Source organism: Anopheles funestus, chromosome 3RL (assembly GCF_943734845.2).
Source record: "Anopheles funestus chromosome 3RL, idAnoFuneDA-416_04, whole genome shotgun sequence".
Taxonomy (NCBI): Eukaryota; Metazoa; Arthropoda; class Insecta; order Diptera; family Culicidae; genus Anopheles; species Anopheles funestus.
In genome coordinates this window covers 43,026,285-43,047,377 of record NC_064599.1, presented here as the reverse complement: position 1 = coordinate 43,047,377, position 21,093 = coordinate 43,026,285, and the positions used below count along the sequence as shown (strand labels likewise).

The 21,093-nt window shown below is 43.4% G+C and overlaps 1 pseudogene; it reads left to right on the top strand.

Annotated features, from left to right (window-relative positions):
- The first annotated feature begins 4,734 nt into the window (after window positions 1-4,734).
- Window positions 4,735-6,751, top strand: LOC125767464 (uncharacterized protein K02A2.6-like; annotated as a pseudogene).
- The last annotated feature ends 14,342 nt before the right edge of the window (window positions 6,752-21,093 follow it).

Genomic DNA, 21,093 nt, shown 5'->3' with positions numbered 1-21,093 from the left:
ATATCTACTGCGTTTTTTACTTTCTGTAAGCTATCCTCCAAGTGCGATGTTAAATCCCTATTGATTATAACTTGGGCGTTGTTATTCTCAATTAGTTCATTAATAGTAGAATTAATCAATCTTAAATCGTTTGCGTCTGGACTACCAGCGATAAATTTCCAGACGGTTCCTACTGTATCCCAGCGCTTCTGCCGTCTTGGAATCAAGGATTTTAACATTTCCGTAACGTGTTCAAATTGTGCGGTTTCCTGTCATATTTGCATTCGTTACAGATTAGGCAATTTTTTATGAATCCTTTTATCAGACCAGTCATTTTTGGGAAATAATACTTCCGCATAATCTGTTGCTTATTTTCCTCTAATCCTCTGTGGGCTCTATTATGTTCTTTGCTAACTATATCCATTTGATGTGAAGGTGATTCAATGTCCTCTAACATTTTTTGAGTAAATCTTATTTTTAGCATATTTTGTCGTCCATAATGCTTTTTATATGTTTCCTGAATCTTTCCCATAATATATTCCGATGTGTATAATCCATTTAGTTTCGATGCATCAAAGTGCGTTTTTAAAATATTCAGTATATTCTTTTCAGTTATATCCTTTGTATGTATTATTACTCTCTTGAAATTCGAAAAGAGATTCTTAATTTCTACGTTTTGATTACCTTCTCTTATTATGACTTGATGACGAAAAGCATTCAGAGGTCCTTCAGTAGAGGGTATATATAACAAACCACAGTCGGGTGCGGAATGCTGAGTTGCTGTCATGGAGCAACAAATCCTACTTAGTGCGTCAGCCACAACATTTGCTTTTCCTGGCTTATATATGATTTCGTAGTCATGCTCTTCGAGATAACATTTCCATCTCTTTAGTTTAGCGTTAGTATTTCTCTGAGAAAGTGTAAAAGTAAGCGGCTGATGATCCGTTAAAATTTTGAATTTACTACCATACAAATAATTCCTAAAAATTTTCAATGACCAAATTATTGCTAACATTTCCTTCTCTGAAACTGAATATGCTTCTTCAGTTTTCGTTAACGATCGAGAAGCAAAATGTATTGGTTTATCCTTTCCAATTTCGCCCTGTGACAAAACTGCACCTATAGCGTAATTTGAGGCATCAGTTGTAAGCACAAATGGTTTATTATAATCAGGATAAATTAAAATATCCGAAGAAGAAAGGATCGATTTTAATTTTTCAAAACATTCCGTTTGTTCGGACGTTAGTGTAATTTTTCTATTTGATGCGGGATTATTTTCTCCTCTAAATATGTTGGTAAGCGGTTTTGCAATTTTTGCAAAGTCTTTTACGAACTTTCTGTAATAATTCATTAAACCTAAAAATGATCTTAATTCTTTTACTGTGCTTGGCTTGGGAAACTTTTTAATCGTTTCGATTTTTTTCGGATTAGGTTTTACTCCTTCATGGGAAATAATGTGACCAAGGAATTCTACTTCTTGGTGAACAAATTCCGATTTATCAAGCTGCACTTTAAGATTTGCAGAATTCAATGTATTTAAAATTATTCCTAAGTTTTCGAAATGTTCATCTAGAGTTTTTCCTAATACAATTACATCGTCCATATAGATGTAACATTTTTTTCCTATATATTCACGCAGAACATCATCTATAGCTCGCTGAAAGATAGCAGGAGCATTTTTTAGGCCAAATGGCATTCTGGTGAATTCATATTTTCCGTTATTTACGGCAAAAGCGGTTTTCTCAATATCTTGCTCATGCATCTTTACCTGATGAAATCCTGATGCAAGGTCCAAAGTTGAAAAATATTTGTGGTCTTTTAATTGCTCTAATACATATGAAATTTCAGGCATTGGGTATCGGTCGCTGATTGTTTTTTCATTTACTTTCCTATAGTCTACAACCATTCTAAACTTCTTTTGACCTGATGCGTCATTTTTCTTTGGAACTATCCATACAGGAGATGTCCAAGCTGATCTCGATGGTCTAATAATACCATCTTCCAACATTTTTTTTATTTGAAGATTTACTTCTTCAACATAAGCAGCGGGGTAAGGGTAAACCCGTTGGTGCACTGGAATTTCGTCAGTGGTATTTATAAAACATTTAACATTTGTTGCACAGGTAAGCTTTGTATCAGGTTCATAAAAAACTGATTTGTTCATGTGGAGAATTTTGCGTAACTTTTTTTTCACATCGTTGCTTAAATGGTCAGTACGAAAGTCGGTCATATGGTCACTTGCTTTTCCATTTTCGTATCGTCTGAGGGGTATTGTAAACGGTATGCTGTCGTCAGTATTAATTGTCATTGCACAGTTTTTAAATGATATATCAGCACAAATGCTTTCTAGAACGTTGGTGCCTATTATTCCAGCAAAAAACGGATGAAAATCATGTACCAGAAATTGAAATGGGGTCATGCATTTTGGAGCAAAAAATTTGATATCTATTGCAAGAGTGGTATTGAATTTCCCACATACTGAACTTATATTTTTAGCACATACTTTGTAAGGTCGGTTACCTCCATAACTGGCTGCTAATTTTGATGATACGACATTAATATTAGCACCTGTATCGATCAAAAATGGGTACTCTCCCTGTGTGGTTGGCAAATTGATGAAAGGGAGGAATGAACTCACCAATTCGCGTTCCACTCTAAAAAATGGCTCTCGTAAGCTTCGGCTTGATATTGATCATTTACACTTTGTGAATTTGTGTAAAAGTTTTGATTTTGTGAGATTTGCTCATTTCTATCTAGATAAGATTCGTTTAGTGGTTGTGAACCTTCTATATACTCTAGAGGGGTTTTAAACATATTGGTATTGTTTGCAGTTGCCATATCCATAGCATTTGCATGTCCGTAACGTGGGCGTTTAGCATTATAATTTGATCTAACGTTCGACTGTAAAGATTGATCAACCTCCATAGGAACTGGCCTGTTATTTGTATTTTGTTGCATTATATTGTTACCTGGATGATAATGCCTAAACATATTTCCTTGTGGATTTACACTTCTCATAGAAAAACGATTATAATTGTGGGGAAAATTTCTTGGTTGGTACATTGGCCTAGCTTGACTCATTTGGGGGATAAAATTTGTGCTATTAAATTGTTGCCTATTTATGTTAGGTCGATTTTGTGGAATCTGTAAATCTCTTGGTTTAGGAATGTAATAATTAGGTTTATCGTGGAATGGCGTGGATCTCATGTCCATATTATAAAATTCTAAACAGTAATTATAAGCAGAACTCAAACTGTTCGGGTTATAATTTTTTAACAAGAAGCTTAATGGTTTCTCTAAGCCTCGGATAAAGCTGTCCAAAGCTTTTTCCCTAAAATAACTTATATGTGCTTCATGATTGGAAACGTATTTTGGGTCTGACTGAATTTGCATTACTATGGCCGTTTGTAAATCATTTACTCGGCTGAAATAACAGCTGAGTGATTCAGACGGTCGTTTTTTAATTAATGACAGTTCATGGTCCAGAGTTTTTAGATCTCTTTTGTCCTTGTAATAAAGGAGAAGAGTTCTTTTAATTACGTTCCAATCCGATGTAGCACAATTCGAATCCAAAACGTCAGCTGCTTCGCCTTTAATTTTCCTTCGGATTGTTGCCAAGATAATATGGTATTCAATTGAATCATGAGGAAGACGTTCATAAATTTTAAAAATATTTTCCACTTCTAAAATCCATCTTGGAAGGCTAGATCCGTGTCCATGGAATTCAGGAAGGTTATTTACGAAATCTGGCACTTTACCTAACTGAATGTATTCATGATGAGTCATGGTGGATTGTACGGCTGGTATTGAACTAGACTGTTCCTGCGGATTCATTATTCTATTTTTTGATTGGATTTCGAAACGTCTAATTTTACGAAAAATGATGGAGAAATTTTATCACCTTCAAATCAAATGTTAACTAAGAGAAATTTTACGTTAAGTTCACTCAATCTAAACTTTCCTCTAATGTAACTAACATTCACTGTTCACTTTTTTTCACACCACGTATTCACAATTATAAAAATTTAAATTATATTAGAGTAAATTAAATTGACTCGTAATGACTCACAGTAGAATTATGCAGACTTTGAAGCAAATGCAGCTCATCGTTGTTCACGTAGCGATGTCCACGAAGCGATGTCAACGTAGCGATGTCCACGAAGCGATGTCAGCGTAGCGATGTCCACGAATCGATGTCCACGTAGTGTCTCGAGTTGGAAGGTTGATGTAACGTTCCGGTGTTGGGATGAAAGTTTGCGGGATGCTCCGGATGGTCCTTTTGGATGATTAATCTACTACGGGTCCTCGGCGTCAATCGAGAGAGATGTCACGATGTGCAGGAACTTTCACTCTTCATGTAACGTGTGCAGGTTTAATTTTCAATATTACTTCACCTCACTTTTATCACGAAGGTCCCTATTCGGGCGCCAGTTAAAAAACAATAGGGTTCGGACACAAAGGAAATCGACACTTGCTTCTTCTGTGGTCAAAATCGGAGTAACTTTATTAATTTTAATTTACATACATGTAACTTACTGGGAATTGGATGGGGAAGGGGAAGGTATCGACGATTCTTGCTGACTATTGCTGATTCGGCAATTGGATGTTTTGCAACTGGTGAGTAGGTCAGTCGATCAACACGGTTTGCTGATCGACGCTGTTTGCTGATCTGAGCAATATATCGGTGCAGTGGCTGGTGGCGGTTGACAACACTGGAAAATGCTGTGTTGACAACGGTGGTTGTTAACTCGCGCAATGATGCGGCAACCTTTTTAAATCCAGATGTTTCTGGATTTATCTTCTGGAAGGATAGATCTTTCTAAATCTTTCTGGAAGGATCTAAATAAACATTTTGGCAACTATAAAAGGACGATTAGATCCTCGTAACAATCAGTTCCATATCGAACCGGCGACAGTTCACAACGAACCGGCAAGAGTTCAATCCGACCCGGCAAACGGTCAACTACAGTTCCAATCTGACCCGGCAAACGGTCAATAAAGTGAAAATAAAGTTCCTAGGTTAAAGTTAGAAAAGGTGTTTCTCTTCCTGCTCCAAAGGGAAACCAAATTCCTCCTCCCCCTCTTGAGGCAACCCCGGCGCCTCAACAATATCCATTGGATGATTTACTGAAAGCAGGGGTAGATTTTCGTTGGTCTGGAGAATGCAAGAGGGCCTTTCAGCGTTTCAAGGAGATATTAGCCTCAGATCTTCTACTTACTCACTACGACCCGCGGCTGGAAATAATTGTGTCTGCGGATGCGTCGGCAGTTGGCATTGGAGCCACTATTAGCCACAAATATTCCGACGGCTCAATTCGTGTAGTGCAGCATGCTTCGAGGGCCCTGACTAAAGCCGAAAAAGGATACAGCCAGATTGATAGAGAAGGCCTGGCAATTATATTTGCAATCAAAAAGTTTCACAAGATGATATATGGACGGCGTTTTAATCTGCAAACAGATCACAGGCCATTATTGAGGATATTTGGATCGAAAAAGGGCATTCCTACGTACACGGCAAATAGATTGCAGCGATTTGCACTCACTCTGCTGAGTTATGATTTTGGAATTGAGTACGTACGCACTGATGATTTCGGGAACGCGGATATTCTTTCCCGACTAATACATTCACACGAGAAGCCGGATGAAGAATGTGTTATAGCTTGTGTGACCCTGGAAGCAGAGGTTAAATCAGTAGCGACCAGAGCCCTCGACTATGTTCCTCTTAGCTTCAGTGATGTTGTAAAGGAAACTTCGGCGGACGGGTTGTTAAAACGGGTGATTAAATATGTGCAGCAGGGGTGGCCAGACAACACTACATATCATGGCGATTTGGCGAGCCTATACAGTCGCAGAGAGTCTTTGACTTCCATCAACGGGTGTTTGCTTTTTGGGGAGAGGGTAGTGATCCCCCAAGCCTTGCAGACGCGGTGCCTGAAGCAGATCCACTTAGGTCATCCTGGGATTCAGAGGATGAAGGCTGTAGCAAGGAGTTATTTTTACTGGCCATCGATGGATCGTGATATTGCAGACTGGGTGAGCTCGTGTCAACCGTGTCAAGCAGCTGCCAAATCACCATCAAGCACGACCAACATACGCTGGCCTGCGCCGTCAGCACCGTGGCATCGTATACATGTCGATTACGCTGGTCCAATGAATGGAGAATGGTATCTCGTGGTCGTGGATGCATTTTCAAAGTGGCCAGAGATTTTACAAACCAGCAGCACCACGTCTATAGCCACGATTGCATTATTACGTAATCTTTTTGCCCGGTTTGGTATGCCGGTTACGCTTGTATCTGATAATGGTCCTCAATTTACTAGTTATGAGTTTGATTCCTTTTGCAGGCAGAATGGAATCACGCATGTTAGGACCGCTCCCTACCATCCTCAGCCGAACGGACAAGCTGAGAGGTTTGTGGATACGTTCAAGCGGACCATCCGGAAGATTACGGCAGATGGGTACTCGGTGAAGGAGGCGCTCGACCTGTTTTTTACAAACCTACCGATCGACCCCAAACGTACAGGTAGAGGGATCGAAGTCGCCGGCGGAAATCATGTTAGGCAGGCAGCCGAGAACGACGCTGCATTTGTTGCTGCCACCGCCTGTTACAGCTGAAGCCGCCTTAGAAAGCCCAGATGGCAAGTTTCGTCCTGGAGACGCGGTTTTCACTAAGCAGCCGGTCACAGCCGGTGAGATCCAATCACCGGCTCTCTCGCTTACGGACCGTCGACCGTGTAGGATCAGTTGCCAAGCTCTGTACCGCTCCGCATAAATCTTTATACTTATATACTAAATAAATGTTAAGTGTATAGTACAAAACACAAAAAAGTGGATCGAACTTTTTTCTGTTTTCATTTGTCAAAAATATTTGATCACCAATTTGTATATTAATTGGGTTGGTATTTTTATTTAATATTTGTTGACGTTTTATTTTTGAATTAATTAAATTTTGTTTCGCAATATTATTAGATTTTTGTAATTTGAATTTCATTTCATTGTAATATTGTTCAATGTAGTAAACTGGATCTGGTTTAGCCTTGTATATGTCTTGTGGTAGGGTTGCTTTTCTTCCAAACACTAATTCATATGGTGTGAAGTTTGTGTCTGTATGATCTGTTGTATTATAAACAAATTCGTAGAATTTTGTCCAATCGTCCCAGTCATTGTGGTGTTCGTTTGTATAGTTTCGTAAGTATTCATTTAAAGTTTTATGGTTTCGTTCTAATGATCCTATAGTTTGTGGGTGATATGCTGTACTAAATGTTTGTTTTATTTTTAAAATTTATGCTATTTTATGTAATATTTCATTATTATATTCTAGTCCTTGATCAGATTTAAGTTCAATGAATGTTCCAAATGTTAGTATAAAGTTTTCTACTAATGCTCTTGCTATTGTGTTAGCTTCTTTATTATATATTGGTATTATTACTATATATTTTGTTAAATCGCATTGAATTGTTATTGCATATCTATTATTTTTGTTAGTTTTTGGTAATGGTCCTACAGTGTCAATTGATATTATGTCAAATGGTTTTGAAGGAGTTGTCGTCACAACTGTTTCTTCTTTCGTATGTCTTGTCGTTTTGTTCGTTATGCATGCTTTACATTTTTGTATAAATTTGCGGATATCCGTCTTCATATGTTTCCAGTTATATTTTTCCTTTAATTTGCCATATAATCTATATTGGCCTATATGTCCTCCCGAAGGGGTCACATGAGCTCATAACATTTTTCTCCTTTGCACCTGCCACACCCTTCTAAAATAATATTTAACTAAACGCACTGAACCCCCTTCCCACGCGCAAGGTAGTTTTTCCCCCGTCGCCAAACTACGTACGCACTTGCTACCTTGTACCCGTAACGGGGGAAATCCCAACAGCCAGCATCCTTTGCTTATTCACCATTCTCTATTGCACCTGCCACACCCTCTAAAATAATAATCAACTGTACGCACTAAACCCCCTTTCCATGCGCAAGGTAGTTTTCTTCCCGCTCGGTAGTTTATTCCCACGTACACACTTGCTACCTTCTACCCGTAACGGAAAAAAACCCCATCAACTAGCATCCCTTGCTTATTCTCCCATCCGTAGCTCCCATCCGTCACTTCTCTCTCTTACACCCAAATAACCAATTCACCACTCACCCAACAATTAGTTCACTTACTAATTCATTCATGTAAATCTCAAACTAGGCGTTCCGTTCCGATACAATATCTCCTAAATTAAGCCTTAACTTATTAATTCTCTTACCATCACATCAACAAAAAAAAACTAATCCCTGAATAATTTTTCTCCTGGAAATAATCAATCTTCACTCAAAGTATTCTAATAATTAAATAACAATATATTAGGTTTCCGTAGACAAATCCAAATCCCCTTCAAAAATACCCTACTGTACACTCTAGCATTAAAATTTCCGAATATTAAACCAATTTCGATTTACATATCCGATACATATTTACATATCGATTTACTGCATATCCACAACATCTCTTCTCTCTCCCGCTTAGCACAAATTAAATAATCCTATTAATTTATAATCTCCCCCCCCCCCCCCCCATTATAAACAAGACTACACTCTCCTTCTTTTACTACAATTCCAGCACTAATTCTCCTCTTTCCTTACAGTCAAAATTCCCACACCCATCCCATATATCCGTTAAACCCACAAGGCAATACTACACTCTCCTCCTCTCTTATATTTTCAGCCAAAATCCTCATCCCCTCATAACCAATTCACCAAATCCCCTTCCACTTGTTAATAATACTACGCTTTCCCTCTTCTCTATCTCTTATCAGTGCTAATTCTTTTCTTATTCATAAAAAGCCCTCAAATTCCTCCCTTCTATCAAACAATACTACACTCTCCCTCTCTTCTTATATTTCCAGAAAATTCCTTAACTTACTCCCCCCCCCCTAATAAACAATACTACACTCTCCTTCTTCTCTTTTATTTCAGGAAAAACCTCTTAATTCAACCCTCCTCCCCCAAAAAAAAAGCAATACTACACTTTCCCTCTGTTCTTATAATTTCAGATAGAACCCCTCCTACCCAATTAAACAATACTACACTCTCCTTCTTCTTTTCTCTTCCAGGCAAAGTTTTTCACTTTTATCCCTATCCTCCAAAAAAGGCAATACTACACTTTCCCTCTGCTCTTATATTTCCAGGTTAAACTCCATCTGCTTCCACCATGGCCCCAATGACGCGCAGTACCTCCAGGTCGCAACTGACCGCATCGCCCAAGCGACTGTCGGGACCGGCCCGGGAGACCTACAGAGGACGTGATTCCCTAAGCACGGCGACCCCGTTGATGTCAACCAGACAAGAGGCCCTGCTCACTCGCCGGCCGTGCCAACCCGTCCATCAGCGGAAGCTTCCGCACCTCTGAAAAGCAATTCGAAGGTTGGACTGGGCCTGGCAAAGCGGTCGACGTTGCAGCCGGTAATCGAGGGGAGTGCTGGACCACTGGTTGCATCTACGGCTGGGCGCAGCTTGGAGGACTTCCTTGCACGGTACCCCGTTGGCATCAGTCCCGCGAATGATTTGGAGCGGGCAATGGCGATACTGACTGGCTTAATCCGTGACATACGGGACGGACAGAAGACAAAAGGACTCCCCACTATGCCAAAAGACTGGGCACTCAAATTCAGGACTTCCTTGAATTTGCTTGCCGATACAGCCGACAAAAACAAGACGGGATATCAAGACAAAACAACAATGACGGACGTTCCCGAATCACCGCCACGTGCAGTGGACCAACTACCGGAACTCATTGCGACACCGGTTGAGCGGCAGTCCACGGGTAATGTGGGTGAAGTGGCCAGGTCTTCACTCGTGGAGGCCCAGCCTGCACCCCAGTCTCCCGGAAAACAGCTGTCTCCCGGTCCGACCAAAGAGGAGGTGGAAGAGCTGACGCACATGACGGAATTGATCTTGGAGGCCAACAATAAGCTTCTGCTTAAGTTGAACGCTGTAAAACAGTGGACACAGGAACAAACACAGGCACAAACACAGATAAACCAAACTCTTCAAGCGGTCAAGCGGAGCAAGAAGGAGCAGGGTGATCAACTTCCGGAACAGCTGGGGCCCCACGGATTCGGGCCAGGCTACAAAATCCGGAGGCAGATGTGGCAAGGAGCCCGAGTACCGATGGAACGGGATCCAGCCAAGCTGCAGCACATCGTTGGCGAACTTTTTCCGGTGCAACCGCCCATGGAATGGCCCACAGCAACAGGATTGACGGACGAGGACACGGCACGGGATGCCGTTACCGATCGCTCAATCCCCAGCGTGCTCCAGGAGACGACAACATTCCGAACGTGGCCCTGATTGCGGCGATGACGGCGTTTCCACGCGTCTTCATGAGAACGTTCCAGCATTACATCGATTCCGGCCACTTCCCCGTCGAATGGAAGAGGCAACGGCTAGTGCTGTTCTCGAAGGCCGGGAAACCACCCGGAGAATCGTCGTCGTACCGGCCAATCTGCCTGCTGAGTGTTCTGGGAAAAGTGTTGGAGCGACTCATACAGCGCAGACTTACGGAGCATCTGGATGCTACGGGCGGTCTCGCTGATGCCCAATACGGATTCAGGAAAGGACGCTCAACCATGGATGCCATCAACAGGGTGATTGCCAACGGAAGGGTTGCGCTCGACAAGAAGCGCAGGGGCGATCGACTGTGTGCGATGGTGACAATCGACGTGAAGAACGCCTTCAACACGGCCAACTGGACAGCGATCGGAGCAGCTCTGCAGCGAAGGAACACGCCACCGTACCTCCAGGCGTTGCTGCGGAACTACTTCACGAATCGCACGCTCCACTACGAAACGGATGATGGAATGGTCTCGCTACCAGTATCGGCAGGTGTCCCGCAGGGTTCGGTTCTAGGGCCAACACTGTGGAATGTTATGTACGATGACCTTCTTCGTTTGGAGCTGTTCGGAAAGCGTGCGGACATTATAGGGTTTGCTGATGATGTGGCGTTCACCCTTATCGGGAGGGACCCGCAGGAAATCAGCAACCTTGCTACAAGGAACCTGGAGATGATCGAGCGTTGGATGGATGGAGTGGGATTGAAGCTGGCCCATCAAAAGACCGGCTACATGATCTTCTGCACTCATCACAACCCGCAGGTAGGTCAACTACGTGCGGGGGGACACACGATCGTATCCACGGAATCGCTCAAGTACCTGGGGGTCGAGCTCTGCCGCAAACAGCACCACGGTCGGCATTTGGAAAAGGTTTGCAGCAAGGCATCACGTATCACGAATGTCTTGACCGCTCTGATGCCGAATAAGTGTGGCCCAAAAAGCAGCAGAAGGAGACCCTTGGTTAACGTTGGGAATAGCATTGTCCGTTACGCGGCACCATCGTGGGGACGGACGCTTCTTCAGAAGGACGTTCACCGGACCACGGTTCAGAGGGCGCACCGCACAGGAGTTCTTCGAGTGGCCAGTGCCTTCCAAACGGTCTCCTACGATGCCGCTTGCGTGGTCGCAAGCACTATCCCGTTAGTCCTTCTCCTAGAGGAGGACATCCGCTGCCACGACGAAAAGGTAGCGAGGGGAAGTCCAGGACCAGACATACGAAAGCGGCAAAGGGAGGAGACCATGGGACGCTGGCAACAACAATGGACAGCCGGAGCGGGGCAGCCGAGATCGCCGGGGATGAAGACGAGGAGAATTATCCCGGACATTATGTCCTGGGTAAATCGCAAGCACGGAGAAATTGATTTTTATCTCTCTCAACTCTTTACAGGGCATGGGTTTCTCCGGAGCTACTTCGTCGAAAAAGGCATCCTCGACGGCTCGCCAAACTGCCCGGTGTGTGAACATCAAGTGGAAGATGTCGACCACGTAATGTTCCACTGTCCACGGTTTGCTCGAACCCAACACGAGATGCAGCAGCAGAGCCACACCCGCTTGACGATAGAAAATCTTGCAGCGGAAATGTGTGCCAACAGCAACACATGGGAAGCAGTCCGGACCGCCGCAAGGACCATCTTCAGAAACCTCCAAGTGAGATGGAATGAGGAAAGTCCACCTACGGCCAGACGGAGACGACAACAACGACGGCGGAACACGGAACAAACGGGACAGCAACAGCTGCCGCCGTGACCGCACCAAAGGATGACGACAACGGAAGCAGCAGCAGCAGCAACGAGTAACCAGAGCAGCAGCAGGAGCTAGACCCTACCGGAAGTAGCGGCTACGGACGGGCGGAATTAAGCAGCAGCAGCGGAAGGAAGGCACGAAGCAGCAGCAGCAGCTGAGACAACTAGGACGGACGACGCAGTAGCAGCATTGGAAAGCAGCAGCGCGTCAACAGGATGGGTGCATCGCACAAACGTTCCTGCATGGAGCACTACGCACATCAAGCGCATCGGCAGGGTTCGGATCAGGTCGAGGAGTGGTTTAGTTAGGGTCCCATCGGCTGCCGGGTCCGCTTCACGGACCCAGCGTCACGATGAATCCCACGTAACCCATCTCGGAGGGATTGGTTTGTAGCCGCAAGCCGCCCTTCGAGGTGGGTACCTTTTGAAGGTTCCCTCCCCGTTAACAAAAAAAAAAAAAAAAAAAAAAAAAAAAAAAAAAAAAAAAAAAAAAAAAAAAAAGGTTGGGAACTCCCGTTCCTTGGGATCCCGCCGGTCAAGGATATGAACCGTGGTCTCGCCTTCAACGTTGGTTTTTTGTTTTTTTTTCACTTATTTTTCCTTTTTTTTTTTACTTTTTCACTATTTATTTCGCTTTTTTTCACCTTTTTCACTTTTTATTTTATTTTTTTTTCTTCTATCTAGTTATTCTCACTCATCGTTTTTATCTCCTTTTTTATGCCACGGTTCTTAGACGATAGAACTGTTGTCACGTCTTGTAATGTTTTGTGTTCTTTACTCTTCCACTTCACCTTTAAACCATCTGAGACTCTGGATGTGCTCTCTTTCGTTATTCAAGAAATCCATCCACCACTAAACCACTGATCATCGCTGTATTGTTTATGTTCGCATTTCTAAACGTTATCGCTTCGCGCACAAGTTCGTCAATCCTTTCCTCGTAAATAGCTGCTACTGTTGGTTCCGGGAACTTAATTATGAACCGAATTATTTCGTCCACTAAGTGCAAAGTTGTGTCGTACACTGTCATTAACTTTGGATTACTTTGTATAATTCGTATGCTGTTTCGCATAGCCGAGAATACGCGTTTTTCTTATTATTGTCTTTTTTTGTGATAATTCACATTTTATTTAAAACACTTTTTTTTTCAAAATAATCACGTGTGTTTACTGTCACCGAATTTTAGCACAACAGTTTTCTTCTTGAGTCTACTGGTGTGAGAAAATCTCACGAAAAACTGGGACGTGAAAAATTACAAAGTTCTAAATTTCTTTCCGAAGGAATTGCCGTGGTAGACTTCGCGCCGTTCTGTTTGCAACTGTTTATTCGTCTGTCAAGTTCATTCGTACAGTGTTCATTTTGCTTAATCCTAAAGTTCATTTCCAGCTCTAGATGACAAGTCCAATTGACTAATCCCCTTTCAGTTCGTCCGTGAAATATTTCATGCAATTAATCCTAATTATTTCCTGTAACTAATTCTTGTAAATATTGCATGAAATTCTTACTGTATTTTCGACAACTGGTTTTCACTTTTCACGTTCACTTATTTTCCTCTCAAAGATTGCCGATTGAGGTGACGGTCGCCATGTAATATAATAAATGGTTTAGATTTAATACTTATCGAACTTCTTATTAACACTTCACATTTACTTTACTTTACGCTGTAAAGTTTCCTTTTTATGTGTTGGAGTCATCAAGGCCTTACCTTGGGTAGGGGGACTCTCGATGCTCTTGAAATAATATGACGAAGAATTGCTCTGGAAGCTCAGTTGTGCATCTGATCATTGACAACTGTCAACTTGCGATCGATCACTGGTGACTGGCCACGTTCTCACAATTTTGGTTTATTTTATACTGTAAGTTTTGGCTGTTTTACATGATTTTTACATAAGTGCTTATGTATCGGATGTTTCCTATTTCTGGGTTTCTATTCGTTTGCAATCGTTACCGATGCATTTTATGATTGCAGCTGACTAAACATTGATAATGAATTTCGGGTTGTTTACGCTTAGTTTCCAGATTTTGTTTTACCTCCTTTCTACCTTTATTTATATTAAATCGTTCGCTAGATTTTTGGGTTATCTTGACTTTATGATTTTAGTCCTTTTTGAACATATGTATGCATCCTGTCTACCCTATGTTTTCTTAGGCTTTTGCCTGGTTCCTAATTAGGTACAATTAGTTTCCGCATATTGTTATCTGTATGGATGTGTATATTTAGTTTTCTTCATGTTGCCAAGTACTGTGTTTCGTATTTTATGGCTTTCTTAAAAAAAATGTTCCTCGGGTTGTACGTTTATTTGTTTTGCCCGCATGAAGGGATTTTACAAGGGTCCCTTTTGGTCTCTACAAGTATCAATCTTAAACTTTGACGAGTTTTCAATGTGCTATTTAATATTTCTTGTATGGTAATGATTTGATGTTTAGCAGATATGCTACACTATGACTCGCTCTTCCAATTGATCTGCTGTGAAGTTTGCATTTTAGATGGCTGTTCGTGATGCCCATTGGAGCTCCTGACTCAGCCATTTTGGACCATGCCACCAAACCTCATTGTTCTTGAGTTCGCTAGGTAACATACCTCTAGATATGATATCTGCTGGATATTCTTCCCCTGACACATGATGCCACTGCGTTTTATCCGTAAGGTGTTGGATTTCCGAAACCCTGTTTGCAACGAAGGGTTTCCATCGGGAAGGATTACCAGCGATCCAGTGCAGTACAATTGTCGAATCTACCCAGAATACACTCTTCATTTCGCGTTTAGTGCTCGATTTCACCTTCTGCCACAGATGACATAGTAGTAAAGCTCCTGACAGCTCTAGCCTTGGTAACGTCACCCTCTTTTGCCTTTTGCCGTTTTCTATAGGTGCAACCCTTGATTTTGCACACAGTAGCTCTACTGAGATTCGTCCATCTGCGGTAATCGTGCGTAGATAAATGCAGGCACCGTATGCCTTCTCAGAGGCGTCACTAAAGCCATGCACTTCTACGATATTCGTTTCTTCCGTAACTACTCGACGTGGTACAGCGATATCCTTTATGTCTACAATGCTTTGCTTAAAGTGGATCCATTTCTCTCTTAGCTTCTCTTCTAGTGGTTCATCCCAATTTACACCTCTTTCCCAAAGAACTTGCAAGAAACATTTTGCTATAATTATGATTGGGCCAATCAGTCCCAAAGGATCATACAGACGAGCTGCATCTGATACCACAGTTCGTTTAGTGATTTGATCATCCTTATTCCATTTTGGGATACTGAAGGTAAGTATGTCTTGCGCTGGACTCCATTTAAGGCCAAGTGTTTTAATAGACTTGTGAGGATCGATCAAAAGTTCCGAGCCCATTTCTCGAAGGTCGGGCGGAAGTGTATTCAGTATCTGCGCCGAATTAGAAGCCCACTTTCTCAGATGAAACCCTGCCGAATGCAGTAAGTCAGATAATTCTCTGCAGAGGAGTTTTCCTTGGTTCACCGTGTCTACTCCGCTAATCAGATCATCCATATAAAAATCCGACGACAAAATCTTTGAAGCTACCGGATGCGATAGACTGGACTTGTTGGCAAGTGCTTGAAGACATTTTGTCGCTAAATATGGAGCAGACGAGGTACCATACGTCACTGTCTTTAGTTGAAATTCTCGAATTTCACTTGCTTCATCTCCCCAAAGAATGCGTTGGAGAGGACGGTCGGCATCTCTTATCCATATTTGTCTGTACATCTTCTCGATATCAGCCGTCAATGCGTATCTTGGGAAACGAAAGCGCATTATGATACTGATCAGGTCATCTTGGATGACAGGGCCAACTAACAAAGTCTCGTTCAACGAAACTCCTGAATCTGTTGCACAAGAGGCATCAAAAACAACCCTTAGCTTGGTTGTAAGGCTATCCGGCTTAACAATGCAATGACGTGGCATATAATACGTAGGCGATTCGCGTATCGGTTCGAAACCGACTTCTTCCATATGATCTAACCCTACGTATTCATCTAGAAATTCCTTATATTGTATTTTCAATTCAGGATTGGCTTTCAGACGACGATTCAGCGACTGAAGTCGTCGCTTTGCGATTTCGTACGAGCACCCTATCTTCTTTATCTTTACTTCATCTTTTGGCAATGCTACTACAAACCTTCCATCCGATCCGCGGGTAGTTGTACTTTCGAAAATCGATTCGCATTGAGATTCTTCGGGGGAAAATATGTTCGATGACTGATACGCTTCAAGTTCCCAAAATTTGCAAAGTTGTTCGTCTAATGATTCTGTTCTGCACGTAATATTGACAAGACTTCTTGGTACGCATCTTCTTTCTAATGAAGCCTTTCCAGACATTACCCAACCCAATAGCGTTTCTTGTAGCATCAAGCTATTATCTTCCGAACGAAGTCTGACCAAACCGTCTAACAATATTTCGTTATACACTTCCCTACCGAGGAGCATATCGATCGCTCCAACCTCTCCACATGTCGGGTCGGCCAGCCTAATATTCGATGGTATTTTCCATTGTTGCTTATCGACATTAGCCACCGGAAGGTTCCACATTATCTCCGGCAGTACGTGCAACCTTAAAGGAAATTGAACATTAGTACACTGGGACTGAATCACTACATTTACCGAATGTGATGAGGTCTGGTTGGATTTGCCCACTGCTCCAATCGACAGATGATCCCGTTGCCGTTGTGCTCGTAATCCTTGTACTACTCGCTCGGTGATGAGGTTAACTTGCGCCCCACCATCCAGTAATGCTCGTGCTATCATCTTGTTGCCGTTCGAGGTGATGATGGTCACCAGAACGGTTGGGAGCAATACAGTTGTTAAAGGCTCTGGTTCAGTCGGTGTAAGCATGACGTTGTTGGCCGGTTCGATAGAATAGGCTGTCACAGACGATCTCGTTGAATCACTGGGCGTAGTTGTTTCGGGAACACTGATGTCAGAAGATGGCTGCTGCTCACTCGGGGACCTGTGCAGCATAGTGTGATGCTTCAGCTTGCAAACACGGCACGCACTGGAAGCACAATCCCTCACGCGGTGGTCTGACGCCAAGCAGTTTATACAAGGACCTTTCTCCTTCACCATATCGTATCGTTGATGTACGGGTAAGTTTCGGAAAGTCTGACGCTTGAAGGCTGAGTGGCTATCTACTTTGCAAAATAAGCATTTCCTTTCCATTACATTAACTGACGCACATGTGGGCTTCCATTTTTGTCGACTGTGGTTAGTGTGTGCGTGAGACGGGAGATCCTTTGCGAGACCACGAGGCAAAGCCTGTAACACCAAAGCGTGTTCTCTAAGAAATTGCACCATTTCGTCATAGTTCGTTACCTCGATGCTTCTATGATGAGTTTCCCATTCTTTTCGCGTGGTGGGATCTAATTTGTCGCATAACATGTGCGCTAACAGAACGCTCCAGCCTTTTGTGCAAATACCAAGCTTTTCCACCATTTTGATGGTCCGCTCGAATCCATCGATCAAAATGGTGAGCGTCTCGTAGCCTTCCCGCTTTGTTGGTTACATGGCGAACAACTCATCTAAATAGCGTCGCACTAACACCTTCTTATTCTCGTAGCGATTTTTCAACAGTTCCCAAGCCACACTATAATTCGCCGCTGTCGTTTCCACTGCGTCGATCAACTGCGCTGCCTCTTTTGACACCACGCGTTTTAGATAAATTAACTTATCCACATCTGATAATTTCAGATGTCCGTCGATCATGCTAGTAAACGCGTCACGAAACGTAGGCCAGGTTTCCCAAGCGCCGTTGAAATTGGGAAGTGGAATCTCCGGTAACCGCACTTTTGATCTTGGGTTCGACACACTTGGTTCCTGCGTTTCTGGGCTACATGCACACAGCTCGGATTCGCGCCTTTTTAATAGTACCGACACCTCGAAGCGACGCCGATCAAACACTTCGTACCGCTGCTCTTCTTCCTCCCACTGCGCAGCATCCACTGTCTCCAATAGCGATGCGTGCTCCGACTCATACGCGGACACTATTGTGTTGAGCTGTTCGGTCCACTCTTGCACATACGATCGGCATCCTTTGCCGCTTGGATAGCGTTCATAAGGGAATCCATTCTACGCATTAAATGTGTTTGACAACGTTTTACTACACTCGTCATCGATTCTTTTGGACTGGATGTAGCTTGCATTCCGGTAAATGTGGTAATTTGGTATTAGTTTACTATAATTCTAATTTTTAGTTCGTCTACGCATACCTAGTTCAATACTTAACACATCCCGTGATAAAAAAATGCCAAAAAAGAGTAAATTGTGGAGGCGGATCACATGCATCATGATGATCCGCGCCGGACGCGACAACCGCGACATCATGCAGTGCGTGCAGTGTTCGCTGAACACGATGAAGGCGATCTGGAGTGAGCTGGGAGAAAACAGCGACGACGACGAAGCGGTGGCAGCACGAAAACCACATTCTCAGCGGCGGGATTGCGTGCAGACCTCCAGGCGCGCGTGATGGAAAATCCGGGGATCGGAATACGGCCGTTGACAAGTGAGATGGGGGTGGCACCATCCACGATGAAAATGGCCCTGAATGACGACCTCCGGTACTTCTCTTACAAGCGCCGAAGAGGTCAGTTGTTGACAGCGAAGGGCCGCGAGCGTCGGTTGGGGAACGCCAAGAAGCTGCTCAACTCGCTAAAGCATCCCGTGGAGCCTGGCACGCTGTGGATTTTCTCTGATGAGAAAAACTTCTGCCAGGACCAGAAGGTTAACACCCAGAACAACCGGTGGCTGGCTTACTGCCCGGCGGACGTGCCACGGGTGCCGCAAACCAAGTTCCCCCAGACGGTGATGGTGTTTTCCTGCGTGTCATCGGAAGGGGACGTGATGCCGCCCCACTTTTTCGAGCAGGGGCTGAGGCTGAACGCGGACGGGTACATTTCCATGATGGACACCGTAGTGAAGCCTTGGATCACGAGAGTGGCCAACGGCAGACCGTACGTGTTCCAGCAGGATTCCGCTACGCGCCATACAGCCTCCAAAACGATAAAGTGGTTGGCGGCCGATTTCAACGACTTTACCGTGCCGAATGTGTGGCCTCCCAGCTCCCCGGATCTTAATCCAATGGATTATTTCGTGTGGGCGCGGGGGAACGGGACACCAACAGAACCTCCAGCAACACCAAGGCGGAGCTGATGGCGAAAATCAGGTCCGTTTTCGCGGCCCTACCCCGCAAAACTGTCGCCAGGGCTTGTTCCCGGTGGGTGGAGGCCGTAATAGAAGCCGAGGGCGGATATTTTGAATAAAATGAATAAAATACATGGTAAGCTACTATTTCTAAAACAAAAAAAATTTCCCCGATGATTAATTTTGCCATAATTTTTTTTTCTTTCTCCGTAGGTGACAGTCAAAATTATCCCGAACGCTCTAGAGCAGTGATGTCAAACTCATTCTGGTTTGTGGGCCGGATTGCAAACAAAAATTATCTTGCGGGCCAAGGCAAGTCAAAAGGGGAGGGAGAAGTCGGAAGGAAATAAAATTCAACAGTTGTTTGGACTTCAAGAAGATTCAAAAGCGTGTTACTTAAGTGTTAAAGAGTACATACACAACATATGCAAATATATTTTCAATTTTCCAAGCTAAACCTCACCCCAGCCAGATATTAATCGATGCTCTCGTTTTTCCTTCGCGGTCCGTATTCAAAGACCTCGCGGGCCGGATCCGGCCCGCGGGCCGTATGTTTGACATGTCTGCTCTAGAGGGAATTATAGCTAGTGCTAGTCAGCAGCGGATCTAACGGTGGGCGGAGTAGGCGGGCACCTAGGGCCCCGAGCACAACCCCCCCCTCCCCCCCCTAGAGGGGTAGAGTACACTAGAGGCCCCTTTAAAACTATTAACGACTGTTTTCCAAGGAATGATTTGGACAGCCGAGGCCCCAGCACTATCAATGGGTTGTTCTTCCTTGAAAACCGTATGCACAGGTTTGTGAGTGTGTTTTGGCTAACGGTATTTCACTGAGCACCCCCCCCTCCCCAACCCTCCCCCAGTCATCGTTTGCGTAGTTGCAGGCGTCCCGAGCAGATGCAATAGGGGCCTCCAAAAATGACTCCCCCCCCCCCCCGGTCAGCACTTTTGAAAATAGTTAAATCCCCAGTCATTTTTTTTAATTAAGTTTATCGACAGTGCGACCATACTTTTGGGGCCCCGATTAGCATTCCGCTTAGGGCCTCCGACAAGCTTGATCCGCCACTGGTGCTAGTGCAAGGGAAGCTAGTGTTAATGTATAGATTCCGAGTATATAGATACAGAGTACATCAAATTGGGTGTTATAAGAGTTTCTACTAGACCTTATTTCTCGAAACCAATGATATGTTTTAACTGCACCAAATTCGGCCACACTAAATTCAACTATAAATCTGGACAAGTTTGTAACAACTGTGGCACTCCAGCTCATGGTGAACGCTCCAAACCAATAAGCTGCACAAATTGCAAAGGCGAGCGTAGTAGTTTCTCGAAAAACTGACCATATTACAATTTTGAGGAAGAAATTCTTAAAATAAAAGTAGCACAAAAATTCTCACACATTTAAGTCAAAAGTACAGTAATTAAAAATCGAACAAACCCAACTTCATATTCCGCACAGTCCAGAATCCTCCTTGCACAAAAAACAGACGAAAAAGACAAGATCACCCTTAACCTACAACAGTTCAATCCTCACAAGCCACCATTAAAGATTTTCAGGCACAACATGAAACTCACACTGAAAGTGAAAAATACACAATAATCAATAATCTGCAAAAGGCTCTCGAAGCCTCTCAGGTCACAATAATTGAAATGAATGAATCGATAAAAAAATTAACACAGCAAATTGAAAAACCTCAAGGACTCCTTAATAGACTTTTTGAAAAGATACGCAATAACAATGATTGTTCACCAAATGATTCAGATGACTCCTCTGACTCGGAAACGGGCAAACAAAAGCAGTTCCTCCTCCTCCGAACAGGAGCAGGAACAAAACCACTTTCCCCACATCCTTCCTCTATC